The sequence below is a fragment of the Ranitomeya variabilis genome, chromosome 4 (assembly GCF_051348905.1).
Source record: "Ranitomeya variabilis isolate aRanVar5 chromosome 4, aRanVar5.hap1, whole genome shotgun sequence".
Lineage (NCBI taxonomy): Eukaryota > Metazoa > Chordata > Amphibia > Anura > Dendrobatidae > Ranitomeya > Ranitomeya variabilis.
Window position 1 is genome coordinate 32,538,083 of NC_135235.1, and position 12,388 is coordinate 32,550,470.

The following is a 12,388-nucleotide window of genomic DNA, read 5'->3' on the forward strand; positions in this document are numbered from 1 at the left end:
AGTCTGAGGGTGAAAAGCAGACGAAAAAGACAAATCTATGCCCATCCTAGCACAGAATGCCCGCCAAAATCTAGACACAAATTGGGTTCCTCTGTCAGAAACGATATTCTCAGGAATACCATGCAAACGAACAACATTTTGAAAAAACAGGGGCACCAACTCGGAAGAAGAAGGCAATTTGGGCAGGGGAACCAAATGGACCATCTTAGAAAAACGGTCACACACCACCCAGATGACAGACATCTTCTGAGAAACAGGCAGATCTGAAATAAAATCCATCGAGATGTGTGTCCAAGGCCTCTTAGGAATAGGCAAGGGCAACAATAATCCACTAGCCCGAGAACAACAAGGCTTGGCCCGAGCACAAACGTCACAAGACTGCACAAAGCCTCGCACATCTCGTGACAGGGAAGGCCACCAGAAGGATCTTGCCACCAAATCCCTGGTACCAAAAATTCCAGGATGACCTGCCAATGCAGAAGAATGTACCTCAGAGATGACTCTACTGGTCCAATCATCAGGAACAAACAACCTATCAGGCGGACAACGATCCGGTCTATCCGCCTGAAACTCCTGCAAGGCCCGCCGCAGGTCTGGAGAAACGGCTGACAAGATAACTCCCTCCTTAAGAATACCTGTGGGGTCAGAGTTGCCGGGTGAATCAGGCTCAAAACTCCTAGAAAGGGCATCCGCCTTAACATTCTTAGAACCCGGTAGGTACGATACCACAAAATTAAACCGAGAGAAAAATAATGACCAGCGCGCCTGTCTAGGATTCAGGCGCCTGGCGGTCTCAAGATAGATCAAATTTTTGTGGTCAGTCAATACCACCACCTGATGTCTGGCCCCCTCGAGCCAATGGCGCCACTCCTCAAACGCCCACTTCATGGCCAAAAGCTCCCGATTCCCAACATCATAATTCCGCTCAGCGGGCGAAAATTTACGGGAAAAGAAGGCACAAGGCCTCATCACGGCGCAGTCAGAACTTTTCTGCGACAACACTGCCCCAGCCCCGATCTCAGAAGCGTCGACCTCAACCTGAAAAGGAAGAGTCACATCAGGCTGACGCAACACAGGGGCAGAAGAAAAACGGCGCTTAAGCTCCTGAAAGGCCTCCACAGCATCAGGGGACCAATTAGCAACATCAGCACCCTGTCTAGTCAAATCGGTCAATGGCTTAACGACATCCGAAAAACCAGAAATAAATCGACGATAAAAGTTGGCAAAGCCCAAAAATTTCTGAAGACTTTTAAGAGAAGAGGGCTACGTCCAATCACAAATAGCTTGAACCTTGACAGGATCCATCTCAATGGAAGAGGGAGAAAAAATATATCCCAAAAAGGAAATTCTCTGAACCCCAAAAACGCACTTAGAACCCTTGACACACAGAGAATTAGACCGCAAAACCTGAAAAACCCTCTTAACTTGCCGGACATGAGAGTCCCAGTCATCCGAAAAAATCAGAATATCATCCAGATACACTATCATAAATTTATCCAAAAAATCGCGGAAAATATCATGCATAAAGGACTGGAAGACTGAAGGGGCATTAGAAAGACCAAAAGGCATCACCAAATACTCAAAGTGGCCCTCGGGCGTATTAAATGCGGTTTTCCACTCATCCCCCTGCCTGATCCGCACCAAATTATACGCCCCACGGAGATCAATCTTAGAGAACCACTTGGCCCCCTTTATGCGAGCAAACAAATCAGTCAGCAACGGCAATGGGTATTGATATTTAACCGTGATTTTATTCAAAAGCCGATAATCAATACATGGTCTCAAAGAGCCGTCTTTTTTTGACACAAAGAAAAAACCGGCTCCTAAGGGAGATGACGATGGACGAATATGTCCCTTTTCCAAGGACTCCTTTATATATTCTCGCATAGCAGTATGTTCAGGCACAGACAGATTAAATAAACGACCCTTTGGGTATTTACTACCCGGAATTAAATCTATAGCACAATCGCACTCCCGGTGCGGAGGTAATGAACCCAGCTTGGGTTCTTCAAAGACGTCACGATAATCAGACAGGAACTCAGGGATTTCAGAGGGAATAGATGATGAAATGGACACCAAAGGTACGTCCCCATGAGTCCCCTTACATCCCCAGCTCAACACAGACATAGCTCTCCAGTCAAGGACTGGGTTGTGAGACTGCAGCCATGGCAATCCCAGCACCAAATCATCATGTAGATTATACAGCACCAGAAAACGAATAGTCTCCTGGTGATCCGGATTAATACACATAGTCACTTGTGTCCAGTATTGTGGTTTATTATTAGCCAATGGGGTGGAGTCAATCCCTTTCAGAGGAATAAGAGTCTCCAAAGGCTCTAAATCATACCCACAACGATTGGCAAAGGACCAATCCATAAGACTCAACGCGGCGCCAGAGTCGATATAGGCGTCCGTAGTAATAGATGACAAAGAGCAAATCAGGGTCACAGACAAAATAAATTTAGACTGTAAAGTGCCAATGGGAACGGATTTATCAAGCTTTTTAGTACGCTTAGAGCATGCTGATATAACATGAGTAGAATCCCCACAATAGAAACACAACCCATTTTTCCGTCTAAAATTCTGCCGCTCGCTTCTGGACAGAATTCTATCACACTGCATGTTTTCTGGCGTCTTCTCAGTGGACACCGCCAGATGGTGCACTGGTTTGCGCTCCCGCAGACGCCTATCGATCTGAATGGCCATTGTCATGGACTCATTCAGACTTGCAGGCACAGGGAACCCCACCATAACATCCTTAATGGCATCAGAAAGACCCTCTCTGAAAGTAGCCGCCAAGGCGCACTCATTCCACTGAGTAAGCACAGACCATTTACGGAATCTTTGGCAGTAAATTTCAGCTTCATCTTGCCCCTGCGATAGGGACATCAAAGTTTTTTCTGCCTGAAGTTCCAAATGAGGTTCCTCATAAAGCAAGCCCAAGGCCAGAAAAAACGCATCCACATTGCGCAACGCAGGATCCCCTGGTGCCAATGCAAAAGCCCAATCTTGAGGGTCGCCGCGGAGCAAGGAAATCACAATCCCAACCTGCTGTGCAGGGTCTCCAGCAGAACGAGATTTCAGGGACAAAAATAACTTACAATTATTTCTAAAATTCTGAAAGCTAGATCTATTCCCTGAGAAGAATTCCGGCAAAGGAATTCTCGGCTCTGATACCGGAGCATGAACAACAAAATCTTGCAAACTTTGTACTTTCGTGGCGAGATTATTCAAACCTGTAGTTACCCTCTGTAGATCCATTATAGACAGGTGAACATAGAGCCATTCAAAGATTAGAAGGAGAGAGAAAAAAAAAAAAATTCTCAGCAGACTTCTTATTTCTCTCCTTTCTCAGCCAAGGATTTTAACCCTTTAGTGGGCCGGTCAAACTGTCATGATCTCCATGGCCAGAGAACTAGCATAAGCCTCAATAGGAACAAGCTCTTGGAAGATGTAACTGTACTGACCATGAACTAAACCTACCGCATCATCTAGAAGTAGCCAGGTAGCATGTCCTACTTTTTATCCCTATATGCCCAGCGCCGGCCGGAGAACTAAATAATGCTAGCAGAGGGAAATATAAGACCTGACTCACCTCTAGAGAAATGCCCAAAAAGGAGACAGAAGCCCCCCACATATATTGGCGGTGATATGAGATGAAACAACAAACGCAGCAGGAAAATAGTTTTAGCAAATTTGAGGTCCGCTTTCTAGATAGCAGAAGACAGAAAGCATACTTTCATGGTCAGTAGAAAACCCTAACAAAACACATCCAGAAATTACTTTAGGACTCTGGCATTAACTCATAATACCAGAGTGGCAATTCCTGATCAACAAGAGCTTTCCAGACACAGTAACGAAACTGCAGCTGTGAACTGGAACCAAAATACAAAAACAAAACATGGACGAATGTCCAACTTATCTAGTAGATGTCTGGGAGCAGGAACAAGCACAGAGAGGCTTCTGATAACATTGATGACCGGCAAGCATCTAACAGAGAAGCCAGGTTATATAGCGACACCCAGATCTAATCAGAACAGGTGAACAGGGAAGATGATGTCACAAGTTCAATTCCACCAGTAGCCACCGGGGGAGCCCAGAATCCAAATTCACAACACCCGAGACTGAATGGGTGGTAGAGGGAATCATCCAGTTTTATATATGTGTTACCAGAAATGACAACAATAATTGTTATTATTAGACAGATGCTGCTTGGAATACGGGAGACGATTGGGGATATAAACCTAGTGAAGCCATGTTCCCAAGGATGGGACGGGTAGGAGTCTTCGTGAGAGAATGCATCTAACAGCCCTTCTGCAACCACTCAGGGGCTGTAAATGGTGTAAAAGTTGTCACCCCCTCCTCCTGAATCTGGAGAACGCCCAATCTGCTGATCTGCAGACATTCGTATTGGGAAGGAATTATAATTATGTATTTAGTAGTGGATACCATGGGAATTTAGGCCATATACAGCTCCGGGATATTAGCTTCAGACCAACCATGACCCCTGTTACCAGTACACCTAAAGCAAGCCCAGGTGAGCGTTTGCAAAATGTAGTTAATGAAGTGATACCCCTTCCAGGTCTCAGTTGGCGAGAGGTTTTCTCCATAGAAACACAAACAGCCCCAAGGAAAAATCTATGGTTAGAATGGGTGAGATACAATGTAAGAGTCCAGAATATCTCTGTAGGATGTATTGCTTGTGCTGCTGCGAATACACATCTGTACACACATGCATTGCTTTTTCCTGATGACAACACCACTGCCTGTGTCATGAATCGTTTGAAAGGTCTGAAGTCCACTGATTGCCCAGATTATGTCCTACTAATTCATGAGAAACCCAAACTAAAGGTTCCAGGAGAAGTAATCGTATTAGCTGACAATTACACCTGCTACAATTCCCACGACACCACAGGTACACTAGTAGGGATTTTTGAGACAGGTTTCTGCAAGGAGAACAGTTCTCTAGATACTGATTTGCTAATTAAACATACACAATATATGTACACCAAAGATACCTGATGAACCTACCAGAAAGAGGAGAAGTTTTGATCAGCTCCACATGAGTTATGAAGAAGATCCACTAGTATATATTGATGCCATCGGGGTGCCAAGGGGGGTGCCTGACCAGTTTAAAGCCCAGAACCAGATTTATGCCGGCATTGCTTCTATAATCCCACAGGTGCAGATTAATAAAAATGTTGAATGGATCAAATATATATATTACAGTGAACAAAGATTTGTCAATTATAGCTGTGATGCCTTTTAGGGTATAGTTGAGGATTTGGGCCCTAACACTTGTATGACCCGTGCTGCAACCTGACCTAAGAGAATTACACTGAATCCTGTCCAGACAAGATCACATGCAGTGATATAAGAAGCTGACACAGGATTGTGGTTGGCGGATAGTGGGGACATTAACTTTTAGGAGTAGGCTGACAGTAATCCTTTTGGGAAGGAGCTGTAGACCAGCATGTCATGTCACCCCCACCACCAGAGAACCGACCACATCAGGTAGGGTAAGACAGATACAGGAGTATTATCCCTGGAGGCCCTCTGACTAGCTAGCTACGCAAAAACAATTGGCTGACCCTGAGAACCAACCTTTCTCATTCTACAGACAAATAATGACAATATGATGGACGTATAAATCCACCTAGGCAGGCCTAGGTAGTTAGTGAGCACGAAAACAGGTGACGTGCTAGGACGCAAATTAAGATTTTCTACAGATGTGACAAAGGAGAGAGTGTAGAGCTATACTTTGGACGGTTACAGCTGAAATGGGAAGACATGAGGTACAGTCCCATAAACCCACTTGATGTTAAAGTATTGGTAAATACATTCATTGACGGTATGACCAAAGACTTACGAGACGAAATATAGACAGCCAGACCTGAATGGCGAAATGTAGATCCAAAAGACCTGAAGGTTTCTAAAGAAGTTGAACAAATTAGGACAATAAGACGACGTGTCATGTATGCTGGAATAGACACATCTTTCTTCTCCAGTTGGTTAGGTGGGATCAAGAGATTCCTTCAATAAGTTTGTTTGGTACTAATTGCCCTCCTTATAGTTGAATCGATAATTCTCTGTTGTGTTATTCCCTTGTATAAAAAGGTTATTGCCAAAGCAACTCCGACTGGCACCTTCCTCAATCAAGAAGTAGATCCATCAGAGTACAATGGTACTGATCCAGGGGAGATCCCGAAGTATATTCCTCTCAAGAGAGTAGACAAAATCCCCCATTCTCAGATGATGCTAAGAGATTTAGTTTAGGGACAGTGGGAGAACTCCATGTGAGGTTAGTGAAGGGTTCAGCTGCCTGGAGGCCTCTCGCTAGGGGAGAGTTTCTGAGGTGTCTGGATGAAGAAATCCACCTCCCCTTTTCCCATCACATGGACAGTCTCGAAGGATCTTTCTTTAAGGGAAAAACTTAGTGTTTAGGGGGGATTGTCAAGGTGAAAATATATATCTTTATACTCTTTTTGTACTTTTATACTCTTATACTGTGAAACAATAAGTTTTTCCTATCTGCTAGTTAATGCATATGTAATTGTATTTAAAAATGGTTGCTAGGGTTCAGTTTCGTTTCTGGTTTGTGTCTGGAGGGATGATTCATTTCTTCAGAATCGAAACTCAGGGATGTGAAGAAAGGGAGGATTCACCGGAAGACGTCAGAACAAATCAGAAAGACTGGATGCTAGCTTAGACCCCGCCTAATGCACGCCTTCCCCTAAGACTCAATATAGTATTGTGTATTTTAGAATAAAGCCAGTTGGTGTGACCGCTGCAGACATGTGTGGATGCACGGGGCATTAACTAAGTTTGAACCAGCTACCTGTCTGATTTATTCTTATCCGGTACCAGATGCCCTGCACACATATTAATTTGGAATGACTGGTGAAGGAAGGGTAATTGTCGTATTACGACCCCGACACAGTGATGGCACAGTACAGGGATAATACACACAGCGATGTCACAGTACAGAGATAATACACACAGTGATGTCACAGTACAGAGATAATACACACAGTGATGTCACAATACAGGGATAATACACACAGTGATGTCACAGTACAGGGATAATACACACAGCGATGTCACAGTACAGGGATAATAAACACAGTGATGACACAGTACAGGGATAATACACAGTGATGTCACAGTACAGGGATAATACACACAGTGATGTCACAGTACAGGGATAATACACACAGCGATGTCACAGTACAGGGATAATAAACACAGTGATGACACAGTATCTACTATATAATTGTCTAAGGGTCACTCCATCTGTCCGTCTGTCTGTCTGTCTGTCTGTCGCGGATATTCATTGGTTGCGGCCTCTGTCTGTCATGGAAATCCAAGTCGCTGATTGGTCGCGGCCGGCCGAATCCTGTGTATTCAATGTATTATTCTAAAATCTTCATAAATAAACTACATACATATTCTAGAATACCCGATGCGTTAGAATCGGGCTACCATCTAGTAGGGAATAAACACAGTGATGTCACAGTACAGAGATAATACACACAGTGATGTCACAGTACAGGGATAATAGACACAGTGATGTCACAGTACAGGGATAATAGACACAGTGATGTCACAGTACAGGGATAATACACACAGTGATGTCACAGTACAGGGATAATACACACAGTGATGTCACAGTACAGGGATAATACACACAGTGATGTCACAGTACAGGGATAATACACAGTGATGTCACAGTACAGGGATAATACACACAGTGATGTCACAGTACAGGGATAATAAACACAGTGATGTCGCAGTACAGGGATAGTAAACACAGTGATGTCACAGTACAGGGATAATACACACAGTGATGTCACAGTACAGGGATAATACACAGTGATGTCACAGTACAGGGATAATACACACAGTGATGTCACAGTACAGGGATAATACACAGTGATGTCACAGTACAGGGATAATACACACAGTGATGTCACAGTACAGGGATAATAATCACAGTGATGTCACAGTACAGGGATAATAATCACAGCGATGTCTTATTTATTTGTGTGAGAGTTGAGTAGCAACCAATATCATTACTTTTCCTGTATCGCCGGACAACCCTTTCGGAATCACCCTAAAATGTATCAGAAAATTAAAGAAATGCTTTATTTACTCCCTGTTCCTGCACTATGCCTCCGGCGTCGGTGCTATATCCCCCGTCAGTCCTGTGACATTGTTATGTGACGTGAACTCTGCTGCCAATCATCGGTTATATATCGACTTCAGACTTTACTGTTCCTTCAGAGCGGAACTCCTGGGAGATAAGTGGAGCGCCCCCACACCGCCGCAGGGCCTAGGGGTACCCGGAGCCGGGCCTCTAGGTCTCAGTCCTGGGGTTGTCACGGTGGCTAGACCCGGTCCGTGGCCCTGTCTGTCAGTGGGGGACGTCCGGTGAAATAAGTGGTGTTGTAACGGTGCAGTTGTGGGGTGCAAGTCGCGATAAATAACAAGGACACCAGGTTGCAGTCTCTTTACCTCTTTACTGGAGATCTCTCGGTCCTCAGTCCAGAATCCGGTCCACCAGGCTGCGCAAGTCCGGCCGGTCCAATGGCACTTCCAGAGTTCTCTTCACAGGAGGAAATCTGTGCCTTCCCCCTAGCGCTATGTGTTGTAGTCCTTCCCTGCTGTGCTTACGGAAAGTACCCCACAACTGTTGTGTCTGTTTCTGATGTTCCCTCACAACTCGATTAGATGATGTTCTGCTAATCCTCCGTCCCTCCCTGAGGTTCGGGTAGGAATGGCACCCGTTTGTCAGGTAGGCCTGGAGTTCTTCCGGGACCCTAGAGACGCCCCTCTCCCACAATTGCCTCCCAAGACTTCATAGGTGATTTGAGTTAGACAGCCCGCCTGAGACTGACTGTCCTGCCGCTGTTTGGAGTATTGCTTGAAGCTGAATGTTATTCTACTCCCTCTGCGTTCCGGCCACCGGTAGTGCGCCTCAGTAGGATGTTGCTTCGGTCTTACAGCACGACTCCTACTGGTATTCTCCTTTGCGTGATCCCGTTTCTCACTCAGCACAATCTATCTCTCTTCTAATCCTTTCTTGGGCACCGCCGCTACCCGGAGCAGGCACGGTCCCGTTACGTTCGTTCTCGTTGCCAAGCCTCTGTCAGGATCCCACCCCTGACAGAGACCCTACTGTATCTTCCCCTACAACACCCTCTGCCACAAGGTGTTGCCTGGTTCCAATCCAGCTTTCTCACTAACTTCCTGCCTGACCCCCAGTTTTACCAGTATGTGAGGAGTGGCCTAATGAATAGCACCCTTAGCTCCCCCTGGAGGCCCGGCTGTGAAATGTATTGGTGTCTGTGATACCTGGTCAGATGAACTCCTTCAGTGCCATCAGACGCACCATAGCTCCCCATAGTGGCGGAGCCACAGTACTGCAACGACCAGGACTCTGGGGCGCTGCACAAGTATGGCAATTTTTTTTTATTTCATAATGCACCATGTATTCCATTAGTGGAAAACCCCTTTAAGTGATTGTCACCCTTCTATTCTTGTAACTCCAGGGTGCCTGCTCTGTTTTCTTGCTGTTACTCAAGTTATTCTGCTCAACAGCAGAACACTGAAGTCTAACAGTTGATAACGAGCAACATGATGTAACAGAATGACCCAAGGTCTTGATAGTGCTTGAGTTAATATTTGTTACTTTCTATTGTTGTTATTAGTAAATAAATAAAACAAACTTTCCAGTTATTGTATTGTGAACCATTATGTGACTCATACTTTAGACTGTGTCCTTGTAAAGAAGCTGAAGTCTCAGTGAAGGCGAGCAACAAAGGAGAAAGTTGCCATTTACTGTAGAACTGATGTAACAGTGAGAATGTCACAAGAAAACAAAAAACAATACATTTAAGAATAAACTATCTGAGGTTACAAGAGCTGAAATTTGATTTCTAGGAAAGCAGACCAAAGCAGTTTAAGACATCTATGGGTGGTAAAACATGAGGCACAGCCATGACATGCTCTAAATTCTGCCAAACTGCTTGGCCGTGCTCCCACCACAACTCTGATCCCTGCTGTTTAACCCCTTAATCTCTGTTGGTATCTGTGTAATCCATGCAGGCAATAAATCTGACAAATGACAAACACAAACAGCATCTGATCAACCGCAGATGTCAATAATGGAGCTCATGGTGTCCATCATTTCACGGTAACATCACCAACCAGACCATGGGTCTGGACAAAGTGAGAATCCACCAAATTGACTCCCGCTCCACTATCCAGAAGCATCGGAACTGTCTCAGTAACCCCCCCCCCAACCACCACTTCAGCAGGAATAGTACACTGAGACGTAAAGATGGAGGAAATATACACACCCTCCACACAACCAGGGGGACACAGCTTTTGAGATGGTGAACATACTTTGGCGTGAGCTGGGCAGACATTGATGTAATGACCCATAAGTCCACAGTAGAATCATGCCCCCATACCACGGCGAACTGCAGGCAACCCTGTTTGAGACTTCTCCTACCTGCATAGATTCGTCTGTCTGAACCGGTGTGTCCTCCTCCCTAGAAAGAACAACAGGGGGCAGATTCGGTGTATGTCTCTCCCTGAGGCGTCTATCCACCCGGATAGCAAGGGCTACGGCGGCCTCCAGCGACCCAGGAGTAGCGTACTGCACCAGGGTATGGTGGTGGGAGGAAGGACCCCCTTAGGGTATTAGGGGAGTGCAGGGACAGGCTCAGGTTTGAGCTCAGGTGGTGACCATCCATTTCCCTATCAGTAGGGCCTTCCTCTCCCCATTTCCATCCCATTGTGTGTGTGTTGCGCCGTCCACTGACCGACCCCCTTTTGGGTCGTGTCACATCGTGACAATCCTTTTTTCCCTTGGACCTTCATATATTAGGGCACAGAGCTTTTCACTTTTCTGGAAGAAAATCCGATACGGAAAACCGCAAAATAACACACTTCTTTGCATGCTTTTTGGGGGCTATTTACTTGTTTTCTACTTCCATTTCATTTAATTGGGTAAAAGGGCAATGTGTTTTGCCATGGAAATACATGATATTCGACACAAAGTTTTTGTTTTTCAGAAACATCAATTGGAAGATTTATTGAAGTGTTTTTATTATATGAATCATGGTGCAGAACAAACCCCAAAATCAATGTCTGAAACTATTTGTACATATACCATTATGGATCCTCTGAGCCACAAACAAGGCTGGAACAAATGACAGCTTTTAGATTTCTCCGACCGTCTCTTCGAAGTAAGTACTGATGTGTGATTTCTAGATTACAGCTGGAACATTGTGATTTGCCAGCAGCCAACAAACACTTATATTCTATATACCCCCTGTCTGACACCTGTGATTGTGACTTACTGCACAGAAAAGTTTTCGCCTCTGCTTTAAAGCTCTTTTCTGTGAACTTGTAAACGGTTTCTGAAATGTTAAGTGTGCAGTAATTACGGAGAGATAAAAATAGTTTTTACCTTTACCTTTGGAACAGGGCGGCAGTCGTACATGTCGGCTCCTTATAGCTGAAGCTTACAGAGACGTGCATCAGAAGAAATAGCTGCAGGTAAAATCATAGTTATCATCATCTGCTCACCCAATTTAGGACATTCTTGGGACATTCAGGTCATGTTTTTTTTTGTAAAAGGTCTGGTAAAAAATGACTATATGATTGTACCAGGTGAATAAACCTTCCAGCTCTCATAGCATTGCGCAGATTTAGGCAGCACCTGGTGCCGCTACGGCTCTGTATTTTGCTGTAAGGCTCTGTGCACACGTCTATCTGTATACAGCGGCTTCTATAACCTGTTGGTCTTCACAGCAGATCTGTACCAGAACTTGTTTCCTCCCATGTGAGGGGTGCACCAGGTTGTGTTAAGCACCTCAATAATGGCACAGAGGCCGGCCCGTATGGATGGGTCGTCAGTAGGGAGGCATAGACATTGACCTAGCGGGAAACAGTTCAGAACAAGTAGTCTATTTGCATCACTCAGCACAAGATCTCTGTGCTCTACACTCAGCACTTCCTCCAGGTCTACATCGCTCACTGCTCATCCTTCGGTCAGCCAGGTCCACACTTGTCCATATACTTTTCCAGACGGCTGCCATCCCCTTGGTCTTGCTTCTGAAGGATAACTTGATACTGACACTTTCTGGCACTTCACACCTTCTAGTCTTGGTATATCCTCTCTTTCGGACCTCATGGGTGTGGCAGTCTCCGCCTCATTCTCTCCAGTGCTCTCATAAGCATCCACTTTACCTATTCGGTGGTTAGGACCCTTCGCTAGCAAGTTTTTCTCTGTCTATAGCACTTTTCCTACTGCTCTTTTCCCACTTCTACAGGACGCTGTTCCCCAGTAACGGTCAAATTTGGTCAGCTAAAATTT